Source organism: Lycium ferocissimum, chromosome 11 (genome assembly GCF_029784015.1).
Source record: "Lycium ferocissimum isolate CSIRO_LF1 chromosome 11, AGI_CSIRO_Lferr_CH_V1, whole genome shotgun sequence".
Lineage (NCBI taxonomy): Eukaryota > Viridiplantae > Streptophyta > Magnoliopsida > Solanales > Solanaceae > Lycium > Lycium ferocissimum.
The window spans coordinates 24,920,465-24,932,733 of NC_081352.1; the positions used below are offsets into that span (position 1 = coordinate 24,920,465).

At 33.6% G+C, this 12,269-nt stretch overlaps 2 long non-coding RNA genes across 2 annotated transcripts; both read left to right on the top strand.

Moving 5' to 3' along the window:
- The first annotated feature begins 4,701 nt into the window (after positions 1-4,701).
- Positions 4,702-6,711, top strand: LOC132037181 (uncharacterized). Its single transcript, XR_009409791.1, has 4 exons — positions 4,702-4,802; positions 5,316-5,900; positions 6,195-6,412; positions 6,634-6,711. It is a non-coding gene; the product is annotated as an uncharacterized LOC132037181 (long non-coding RNA).
- Positions 6,712-8,038: 1,327 nt separating this feature from the next.
- LOC132037152 (uncharacterized) lies at positions 8,039-10,890 on the top strand. The gene is made up of 4 exons (XR_009409788.1): positions 8,039-9,238; positions 10,119-10,227; positions 10,486-10,673; positions 10,812-10,890. It is a non-coding gene; the product is annotated as an uncharacterized LOC132037152 (long non-coding RNA).
- Positions 10,891-12,269: the final 1,379 nt, after the last annotated feature.

A 12,269-nucleotide genomic window follows, 5' to 3' on the forward strand; every position in this document is an offset into this window, starting at 1 on the left:
TAGTGATTATTCTTATAATCACCGTTTTCCCAAATCAAATTCACAAAAAAAAAAAAATCAAGAAAAAAAAACGAAAATGAAGAAAAAAAAAGGTTGAAAATCTAATCTTGTTAAAGAAAATCCGATTGAAAGTTGCTTGTTTGGAGTTGCTACTTGTTGCTTGGTTGGAGTTGTTTAAGCACTAATTCTTTGATTTAGGGAGAAAACTAAACTCCATTGTTAGGAATTTGGAGAAAGCTATGAAGAACACCAAGTGGGTTTCTTTAAAGGGCAATTCGCAGAATTGCCCTTCGTTTGGGGTGGTCTTTAAATTTGCCCCTCATATTTGAAATCTTTAAATTTTGCCCTTCGGCTAAAACCCATAGGTTCCAGGTTCGAACCCACACGCAATAAAAATTTGAAAAAAATTCGCAAGGCGTAGTTAAATTTCGCTATGCCCCCAACGGCATACACTTGTGAAGGAATTACCAAAGTTATGCCGAACCCGGCATACTTATGCCTTATGGGCAGACTTGGCATAAGTATGTCGGTCCCAAGATAACTTTGATAATTCCTTCACAAAGTTATGCCGGTCCGTATAAAAGTTTGCCCATTAAATTTTGCCTTATAAGGCAAACTTTTGTTATACCTTAAGGAAAACTTACGCCTTATGGGGCATACTTTTAGTTATGTTTTATGGGACACACTTTTAGCTAAGGCATTACTAAAAGTTTCCTTGAAAAGTTAAAAAAAATATATATATGCTTTCTCTGAGGGAAAGTTTTTCCCTCCGCAGACTTTTAGTTGTGTTCAACTAAAAGTCCGCTGAGGGCGTACTTTAGTTGTGTTTAAGTAAAAGTCCGCCGAGGGGCGTACTTTAGTCAGTGTTTAAGTAAAAGTCCGCCGGAGGGGGCGACTTTTAGTTGTGTTTAAGTAAAAGTCCGCCGGCGGCGAGATTTGCCTTATATATATATATATATATATATATATTACTTTTCAAGGTAAACTTTTAGTTATGCCTTAACTAAAAAGTATGCCCCAAAGACATAACTAAAAGTATGCCCATAATGCGAAAGTTTTTCTTAAGGCATAACTTAAACTTTGCCTTATAAGGCAAAGTCTATGCATTAAGGAAAAGTTCTTGCCTTATGGGGCATAATTATGTTATGCCTTAACTAAAATTCTGCCCCGTAAGGCATAACTAAACTATGTCTTAGGAAAAATTCTGCCTTATGGGGCAGATTTTAGTTATGCCGGATCCGGCATAACTTTAGCTTTTCCTTAAAGATTGTATGCCGGATCCGGCATATTCTCCCCGATCCGCCTTGCGAAATTATTTTTTTATTTTATGCTTGAGCGGGGGTTCGAACCCGTAACTTTATGTATTCTTGATTGTTTGATCAAATTAATGGATGAAATTTGTTCTACTTGGTGTTAGGAAGCTTCCTTTCACATTTGAATTTTTTTCCCAAATCAAATTCAAAAAAAAAATCAAAAAAAAAACCGAAAATGGAAAAAAAAAAAAAAAGGTTGAAAATCTAATCCGTTAAAGAAAATCCGATTGAAAGTTGCTTGTTTGGAGTTACTACTTGTTGCTTGGTTGGAGTTGTTTAAGCTAAGCACTAATTCTTTGAGTTGATTTGGGAGAAAATTAAACTCCATTGTTAGGAATTTGGAGAAAACTATGAAGAACACCAAGTGGGTTTCTTTAAATTCTTAATTGTTTGATCAAATTAATGGATGAACTTTGTTCTACTTGGTATTAGGAAGATTTCTTTCACATTTGGGTTTTTTTGGATCAAATTTGAGGAAGCTGGTGTGATTTTTTTTTTCAACTCCTAATGAAGATGATGATGATGATGATGTTGATGAAGATGAAGAAGAATTGGGTATGGGTTTTTGGATCCTCATACCGAAAATGGAGTGTGGAAAATTGAGAGATTTTTTTTTTTTTTTTTTTGAAGAAGAGTAAATGGATGGAGCAAGGGGGGGAAATTAATAAAAAATGAGGGGAAATTAAAGATGTGGCACGTGGCCGTGCGCGTGTGGACAAGCACAAGATCAAATAATTGAGGTTGTCATATCGGATCGCCACATCAAAGAAAAAGTGGGCATTTTAATATTGAAAAAAATTGTCCAAGGGGGTAATAGGACCAAAGCAAAGGTTCGGTGTGTAGTTGGCATTTTGGTCAAACGTTGGGGAGTATTTTGACTATTATCTCCAAAATGACCACATATGCATACTCCAATAAACTAAACTACAATTCAAAACTAAAAATGAGATGATCAGACCATTTTCTTGAGGGGAGGACTTGTTTTCGCTCCAACCCGTAGCTTTGTTTGTTTGGATCACGTTTAAGTGTCTTGCAACTGGATATGTATATGAAGCACACGCTTCAGTTTTTATTTGGTTCTAAAACCACAAAACATAAAATATAGGATTTTTTTTCAACCTAAAAATTAGAACTTTTCCTCCTATCTATAACAGAATAATGTCATCAACCACCATAGGACAACAACATCCAAGAAATTGGAAACTATTAGGAGATCTTGAAAGAAAATTTTCAGCAGAAATTGAGCGAGAAGCTTTGTTTATTTTCCTCCTTCCTTTTCCACTATTCTCTTTCTTGCTCTACATCTACTGTTCATTCACAATTGAAAAGAAAGAAACTGCAGCGGTCGTTGGCTGAAGCACGGGGATGCCTCCATTAAAACTTGAGTAGGGGACCGCAGATACGAGGAAATAGACTCAATAATCTGTTTGCTCATCGTTATCTACCCAAATCACAACTACATTCACTCATAACAAACCTTCCGAAACTCTATCCCTTTCTCTACGTTGAGAAATTTGAAAAGAATTGGTACAAGATTAAACCAAAATTGAGAGAAGCTTTACCTGAAATTGGAAGACCCGGCTGAGAAGATTAAGAGATTGAGATGCTTCTAGAATTCGGTTGAGTAGTAGTATAAAATTAGGGAAGAAAGAAGATGTATGCTTCGAGATTTTTTTTTTTTTAAATATGGATCATTCCAGATTGTTGGAGTGTGTTGTAGAATACCGAAAATACCCCTGAGGACCAACGCCACATTTACTGAATTACCCTTTACATTGTCACTTATTAATAGTATATAATATAGTATATAAATATAATATAATATAATATAATATAATATAATAATAAAAAAATAATATATAATACATATATACTAGATGGCGTATGCCCGTGCTGCGCACGGGCCCAACACTTTGGATTATATAGTGTATCTATGTGTATGTAGTTGTGTATAATTGTAAAGATTTATGTATTGGGTAGTGATAGTATATATATTTTATATTGTTAATAAACATACCTAAATTTGCACTTTCGATGAATATATATATAGATGAACATTAACACATATACACAAACGTTATTTGTCTATTAAGTGGAATTATATGAGCATGATAAAATAGTGAAAAGTAAAAGGAGTGTAAAAGTGACACGTGGCCAAAAACCTAATTAATACCTGCCACTTGAAATGACATCATCTGTTGTGATGCAATTTTTATGAGCAGGGGCAAAATAAGGAAAGTACGAATATATTTAATACTAAGCTACAGTAAGATTCTACTTTTTAACTAATAGAATTATTCAATGGCAAGTGCTTTGACCAAATTGCCCTTGGTTGACGATCCACTTCTTCAACTCATGCTTTTATATAGTTTAGTTTTAAAAAAGGGAATTTATCTATTACAAATTAAAAACTAAAAAAATGGAAGAAATTGCACGAATTGTCCTTCTCCCCTTTCAATTTCCTCTCTTCCATCCACCGTCTTCTCTCCTAAATCAGAGTTTCTACGGAAAAGGGCCAAATATATCCCTGTACTATTAAAAAAGGGTCAAATATACCTTTCGTTATACTTTGGGTCTAAATATACCCTTACCGTTATACTATTGGTTCAAATATATCCTTCCTCCATTAAAGTTATTCAAGATGGACATTCAATCCTACGTAGCACTACCATTTGATGAGGTGGATGCCATGTGGCATGCCGACTCAACACCCTTATTTTTATTTCTGATATGGAAGAGAACCCGATCAAGAGTTTTAAGCTGTTTCTGTTTTAGGTCTGGAGCTGTCTCAGACCAAAATAGCACCTATATTTATGCTTATCATATTTTAAAGGATGAAATTGGAGAGAAAAAACTCTCAATGGGATCATTTGTGTCGAAAACTCAGGAGTCTTGATAAACATCAAAGGAAATCAACTTCTGTCCGAACCATAATTGTTCCCCTACAAGTGAATTAACCAGAGCATATTGATATATGAAGGTGCAAAATTACTTTCTTCCGAAATACAATTGTTCCTACAAGTGAATCAACCACCAGCATATTGAAAAATTAAGGTGCAAAATTATACAGTAATGATTTTTGGTATTAAAAGAAATTTGGCATCTCCAATTTTAATGGAGATATGGTTCACAGGAAAGTAAATTTTAGTGGTGGAATAAAAGGGAGAGGTAAATTGGTTAGGATGCTAAGATGGCATGCCACATGGCATTCACCTCATCAAATGGCAGTGTCATATAGGATTGGATGTCCACCTTGAACAACTTTAATAGAGGAGGGGTATATTTGAACCAATAGTATAACGACTGGGGTATATTTGAACTCAAAGTATAACGAGGGGTATATTTGACCCTTTTTCAATAGTACAGGGGTATATTTGGCCCTTTTCCGGAGTTTCTATCACTGGATCCTTTCAGAGATTATTCATTTTGTGGCTATCTTGCAAAGGCTATTCGCTTGGTCTAATGTTTCTGGTCTAAGCTCCAGTTGTCGTAAGTTTTCTTGCCAATTAATCTTTTCTTATTGCACATGTTTATGGGTAAATTTTTTTTTGTTAGATTCTTACATGTCTGTCAGTATTTTCTTCCGATCTTCACATGCATATCTAGAAATAGATACTCAATGCGTGTTTTGATTAATTCTCTAATGGCTTAATTGCTTGAGAAAATTACTGATCGAAATCCTCTAATAGCATTTTGTTAGTATTCTCGCTATAAAATGAGTACTACAAAATTAGTCCGTCTTCGAGAATATTTAAAGTATCAAATTTTTCTTGATAATTGTTGATACATGTCAAATTTCGATATTTAGGTGATATCTCAATTCTCAACCGCAGGTTTTTCCTTACAAGGATGAAAAATTAGTTTGCTTGAGGTAATCATTGTTCTTCGGTAGAAAGTTCACTTACTAGATCCATTATGTCTTAAACTAAGAAATTTGATGCGCGACGAGGGTGTTTGATAGTATGCCTAAATCAGAATTTTTGTATTTCTCTCTTTTGACAGGGCAACTCCAATCTGGATTTATATCATCCGCTCATTTTTTTTTTTTTTTGGAAGTGAGCTTCTTTAACATATGGGATTCGATAAATGTATCTTGATGATACGCGATGAAGGATTATGGGAGGTGAATAAACATACTCTGTCCAATTTATATGATACACCTTCCATCTTGAAATGTCCAAAATATTTGACACTATTCAGTTAGTTAAATAATTTTGAATTCTTCAAAATTGTTAGTTATATAGAGAAATTTAGTCTCCGTGTCTCATAAGTATGATAAAGAGGTGTCCTGCATTCTGATGGTACCTGCATCACCGTTGAAATTGAATTGGAAATCAGTGCAATTATGACGAAGAGTGTCTTGCATTGTGGCACTAAAATAGTAGTGCTCCATGTCACTTTTGAACTGGCAATTTGTATAACTATGATAAAGGATGTCTTGCATTGTAGTGATAGTCTCTGTATTACTCTTGAAGTTGAATAAGAAAAATTAACGGTGAATGCAGATAGTAAGGAAGGCTTCCTTGCAAGTAAGAAATAATACCAAGCTTCCCCAATGAAGATTATATGGAAAAGGGATTCTAATCGGTTCGTTCTTGTGGCTCGAATTATTTGGGGTATGCTCATTCTAATCGCTTTTGTTATTTCATGCTTGGTCTTGCCAGTCATCTATTGTACTCTTCTCTTTAGTTAACTATTTCACGCGTTCTTGCTTTTGTTTCCTCTGCCATATTTATGGAAGCATTCGCTTGCTTCGAGTTTTTGGACGATGAGGAGTTTGTGGTAATGAACAATGTGACTATCATTGAAGAACCCGATTAGTAATCTTAGCATATTTAGCATTTGGAGCCTAAACGCAAATTAAACGTTACCCTCTTTCAGAAGTTCTCTACCTTTATGGTTAATGGAACCATGGCGTTTTCTGAAGCTGGAAGTAGCAGCAGAGGGGGTCGGGACAGGCTAGATCACTACCACAGCAGTGTGGTAATTGTGGCAGAGCGCACTATGGGCGATGTCAGTATGGGTCGAGAGCTTGTTATACTTGCGGCAGCCCAGATCATTTTAAGCCTTTGTTGGATACGAAACTGAGTTACACTGTGGTCCATTGATTTTCAAGATCCTAGCCATTTCTTCTTCTTCATTGTAAGTCTTTATTTCTTTTCCATTCTCTGTAACTTGAGGCTCGCCTTCTTCTGGTCATTTACATTTCAATTGTTCCCTCCCTTTCACCTCCTCCTTACGAGAGCATTATTTTTATTCTCATGTTTTAATTGGATTATTTGCAGGTGAGCTTTGATTTTAATTTTTCTGTTGGTTTCAGGCTTCCGTGTTTTTTCCTTTAAGACCATATGAAGGGAATTTCAAACAACTTTTAAGATTTTGATGCACGTGTTTGGAGGTAATTGATTTTCCTCCTTTTTAAATTTCAAACTTTCGGTTGTACTAATAGTGTGGTCATCTCCTTCAATGCAATAAAATCTGAACCCTAATCTTCCCTGTAACGTCAATGGACTCGGGGAGTAATGTAAAAGGACCAAAAATAGTCTCTTAAAATTGGATTCTAATCAAAATTATCCTTATCCTTTAATTACTACTACTAACATTATATCTCTATTTTCTACTTACTATAAAAGTAGGACAACTACGTATATATACATCTTAAGGAGAAATATTTACGAAACGCGACGATAGCTTTATATTTACAAAACATAACATTACATACCCTATACAAAACATGCTTTTAAAAATAAAAAATTTAATTTAAAAATATTTTTTTTAAATATTTTTTATTTGAAAAAAAATGTTCTTTTTTTAAATATTTTTATATTTTTTTTTTCGCTCAAAATTTTATGTATGAAAGTTGTATGAAATGTGTATATCTCGCTCAAAGCTTAAAAAGTTCGCTCAAAATTTAGTGTATGAAAACGGTATGAAAAATGTATGAAATGTGTATATCTCATTCAAGGCTTTAAAAATCTGCTCAAAATTGTGTGTATGAAAATAATATAAATTTGTATCTAGCTCAAGTCTTAAAATTTCGCTCACATTTTTGTGTATAAAGTTCATGTTAGATTTCTATAAAATTAATACAACTACAACAATATTATATACAACTTTAATACAACATTCAAGACTTAAAATAATCGCTCAAATTTTTGTGTATAAAATGTGTATATCTTACTCAAGGCTTAAAAAGTTCGCTCAAATTTTATGTATGAAGAATGTATGAAGTGCGTATATCTCGATCAAGGCTTAAACATTACATTCAAAATTTTATGCATAAGAATGGTATGAAATGTGTATATCTCGCTCAAGACTTAGAATTTCATTCACATTTTTCGTATATAATGTTCATATGAGGTTTCTGGAAAATTAATACAACTACAACAACATTGTAACAGCTTTTATACAATATTCAAGGCTTAAAGTTTTCGCTCACAATTTTGTGTATGAAAATTATATTAAAAATTTTGCTCATACATACACAAAAATTTGAGGTAATTTTTTAAGCCTTTGAGCAAAAAAAATTTTAAAAAATATAAAAATTATTTTTTTTAAAAAAAATTATTATTTTTAAATAATTTTTTTTTAAATATATATTTTCTAGAAAAAAATTACATCAATGGGAGCTCAAAATTAAGACCCACTGTAAATTGAACCTTTGGGTTTCCCCATGACGACCTACTGTAAATTGACACCTCCTTTGGGTTATATCCCTTTGTACAAGATGATCTACCGCCGCCGATGAGCTTCATTTGGATATCTTTTTTTTTTTTGGTTTGACATTTCTTTGAAATTTGCAATTTTGTTTGCTATTTGGGTTGTAGCCATGTTGCATGACTGAATTTTAGCACTCTTGGCTGTTGACATTACTTATATTGTGTTCTCATCATTCTTTTCATCTTCCCGTTTTTATTTATAAAATCTTTTGTTCTTGACAGGGTCTTTTGTTTTCAATTTTGTTGGTTTCTCATGTGATAGCATTACAATTACTTAGAGGTAAAAGAAGAGTAATTGAAAAGATGAGATATTGGGAAGGAGCAAAAATCTATTCATTTGCCGGAGAAATTACATTGCAGCTGTATTGCAGGTATCCAGAACTTAATTTAAGTTTTAATAACATATTTATCCTTTACTATGTGTTTCTCATATTTAATTTTGGTCATGTGCTGTTATTGTTTTATAACAGTTGTGTTCATATCGAAATAAAGCTTTATTTCTTGATAGGGAGCCTTAAAACTACCGATCTATTTAGATTTTTCAGAGTAGACTTTAACATTGCTCTAAAAATAGCGAGGACAAATTTAACGTTTTCGAATAGTCCAAATTTGGACTACACTGAATAATTTGGTATTGACAACGGTTGGAGAAAACAATAGCAGTTGCTCTGCCCGCTTCTTTTTTATAACGTGCGCACCAGTGTTAGTCTCAACCTCCGCACACTAGACCTTTATATTTCCCTCATCTCTCTAAATGTTCACTGATGAAATTCTTATACCATGTCAGAATAACACGCAGATAGACTTATATTAAATAGGTGCTGATCGTGAAAGGAGATTTAAAAAGGGTCTGATGGACTGAGATTTTTACAGTGGACACATATTCCATCTCTTTTGTTAACTTTCTTAAAGGATTCTACACATACATCTATTCGATTCAACCAAAACAAAGATTGGGATTATGATCCTTTACTGTTCGATGGGCGTATTGATTTACTGATTTGTTTAGTTTACACATGAATACTTTTAAGGCTGTATGGATGAATTTAATATTTTTTGTCTGTTGATATGTCGTATAACGAGCAAGATGATTTCAAGGTGATACGAAAATTAAGAGAGGAGAATACAACGGCCTATATCAGGGAATACACTTTAGTAATGATGAAAAATGCATCATAAAATCCTTAGGCCAGTGAGAAGAGAAAGGTTGGTCTTTTACTTCTTTGCTTTGTAATATTTTCATAATTAATTCTTGTGTTATCGCCTTCTCGAGTTGACAAGTTACTCACCGTGGGTTGTGGAATTTTATAGTCATTGTGCAACCCTTACGAGGCTTGAAGATTGAAATCCATACATTTCTATCAAAAAATGAAATGAACTTTTGTTTCATTTATCCAGAGGTCGAATCACTGGATATATTGAAATGAAGAATACTTTTAGGACTGAAAGTCAGCATGGTCTACAATTTAAGACTGAAACCGAGAAAAAGATGAAATGAACATGATGGCAATAGAATATTAAGGGGTTCTTTCAGCCATATTGATTTCAGCTTTTACTGGCGTCTTAAAAGTGCAGTCAATGGTGTGTTGTTAATCATGGTATAAGTGGTCTAATATAGTAGTTTTGAAAGTAATATTCAAGCTTCCCTCCTGTTTGATTCTAGGTATACTTTTGTACTTAGTTTTCTTCTTTCATGTCACCATATGCTTTAGAGTTGAGCAGTTGAGCAAAAGTCAATGCCTATCGTTCTAAAGAGAAGTCTTATCCTAATCTTGGATAAAATTCAACACTTCTATAGCCTATTGATCACCTATCACATGTTTATTGATGATCGATTCATAAGATCTGAGAAATCATTTGATTATTTGTCAGGAGAATCAATCCAAGATTTTGTAGTGAATGCAGACTTTAAATATAGTAATAGTAAATCATGATGGTAGAATTTAGTAAAAGATTTTAGTAGATGTTTATCGTTCTTCGTTTCTGGGAAATCTTGGTGTTTCATCATCAGAGTCATGTGTTTTTTTAGTAGTTTAATGTACTTATACTATTTAGAAGTTTTAACTTTTTAAATCCCATAAAGCAGACTATATGAGGACGTACAGTGAGCAATCTCAAGCCTTCTGAGCATGTCTGCACTCTGCTCTAAAGAGCCACAAAGAGCCTATGTAGAAAGTCCCAAACTTGTAATGTATGTTGCTGGAGAATTATGCAGAGCTAATTCTGATTTTGTTGTTAATACCATTTTAACTAAATTTTGTTAATTTCAGAATTTGGAGTATAATTTAGTTTCATCGGTCTTTTGTTTCTGTCGCTTCATCTTTCTTCTCTTACAATGGTTTCTTCTTATGCATGTCCCCCCTTTTTTGCAATGGATTAATATTTGTCGATATGTAAGTTCCCTTCTCTTTCTCTCTCTCCTTTGTAGTGAATTTTCCAAGGTGGCATGATAGGAATTGGTTCAAGGGATTAGATTAGAGTCAAGTGGTTGTTCTTGATATTACATATGGGTAAGAGGGATGCTATGCATGTAGTAGAGATAGACAGTATCCACTATTACATGGAGCTTCCTAAAGGAATTAAAATTTGAAGTTTTACTACATACACCAGCAGGAAGAGGATCATGATATAAAAACAATAGGTACGAGCATATGTTTGCCATTTCTGGTTGTCTTTGTATATATGATTTAACCATGTGCTTTTGAATTTACTTGTTCATTGCATGTTGACACCCCCTCTAGGTTAGTTTGACATTTTTCGCTCTGATTTTCATTGTCAGATTAAAATTCCAAGCCAGTTCCGAAAGGGAAATCATCAATAATGCAAGTCCAAATTAAGAGAAGTAAAACAAAGGTCAGTGTATCTATTTATTACATAAATTTACATGTATGAAGTCAATGAGTAAAATGTATTTATTCCCATTTATGGCGTACTTTGATCCTTCATTACTCTATTGTGTACTACTCTCATTACACTAATAACACACGGCCTGCGAACCTATTAGTTAACAGTTGAACTTTATTTGAAGTTAAGAGGAATATGTGTTTAAATCATAATATAATGCCTTATCCTAGGTTTATTCTTATTTTCTACTCTTGCAATAGCTTCTTTAGTTTTGTAATAGTAGGTTCGGACACTTTTATTGAATATTACCGTAAAGGCTAGTGGAATAATAACAATTTCAAAAGGGCCGCACATACACCACACACACACACTCACACACACACACATACATATATATATATATATATATATATATATATATTATATAGTCGGCAAGTTAGCTATAGTTGTTCAGTTTCCTAGAGGTTCTATGTTGCAAGTACATTCTTATAATTTGTGTTGCTTCATATTTACTTTGACTAGAGAAAAGAGAGCAGGAAAAAGGAAAGGAGCAACATGCTACTACTTCATTGCTCAAGATCGTTCTATCTAAATACCGTGACATTGAATAAAAATAGCACAACAACAAACATCTATAATTGCTTACAATGAAAACCGTTTTGCAATCCTTTCTTCAACCCCACTCGAATTGCTTAGGGTCAATTTTTTCCCCTCTAATTTTGCTACTTCTTTGTCACGGCGAATGAAGGTTTTGAAATTTTGATTTCGTAAAATGAGACGCTTCTTCTACTTGACCGAGGTCCTCCTCTGCGTGCTAGACTCTAATTGGCTTTTGTATTAGTTGGAACGCTTAACATGAACAATCTAACTACCCTTCTGTCTTTATGGTACTACTGGAAGCATGTTCAAGACTAAATTGTACAACTTTGTTATGCAAATGAGTGTATATGCTATGAACCAAAATATTTAGTCAGTTTGATGATGCTTCCTTCTTTGAGATAATCTTATTGACAATTAAAACAACTTTGAACCTTTTGGTAAACCGATGTCTAGCACATGGGGTTTCGAGGGTTATAACGGCACAGTTTGATTTTTCAGAGAAAGTCTTATGAATTCAAGAAGTTCTTTCCGCAAAGACTCATTCTGCGATTTGTGGGTGTAATTGTTTAAATTTAATGTCTTTTGTTTCATTTAGTCGGAACATAATGGCCGCTCAATTTTGATTAACGGATTTTGAAGAAAGTCCACCACTTTAACTATGAAGAGGTAATTTGTGTGTTCTGTTCACACTATTGAACCATGAATAGCTCATGTTGTGTGTTTCTCCGGATAGTCATATGCCTTACTGATAGTTTTGTACCTTTGAAAGTATCACCATTTTGTTCCTGTCATT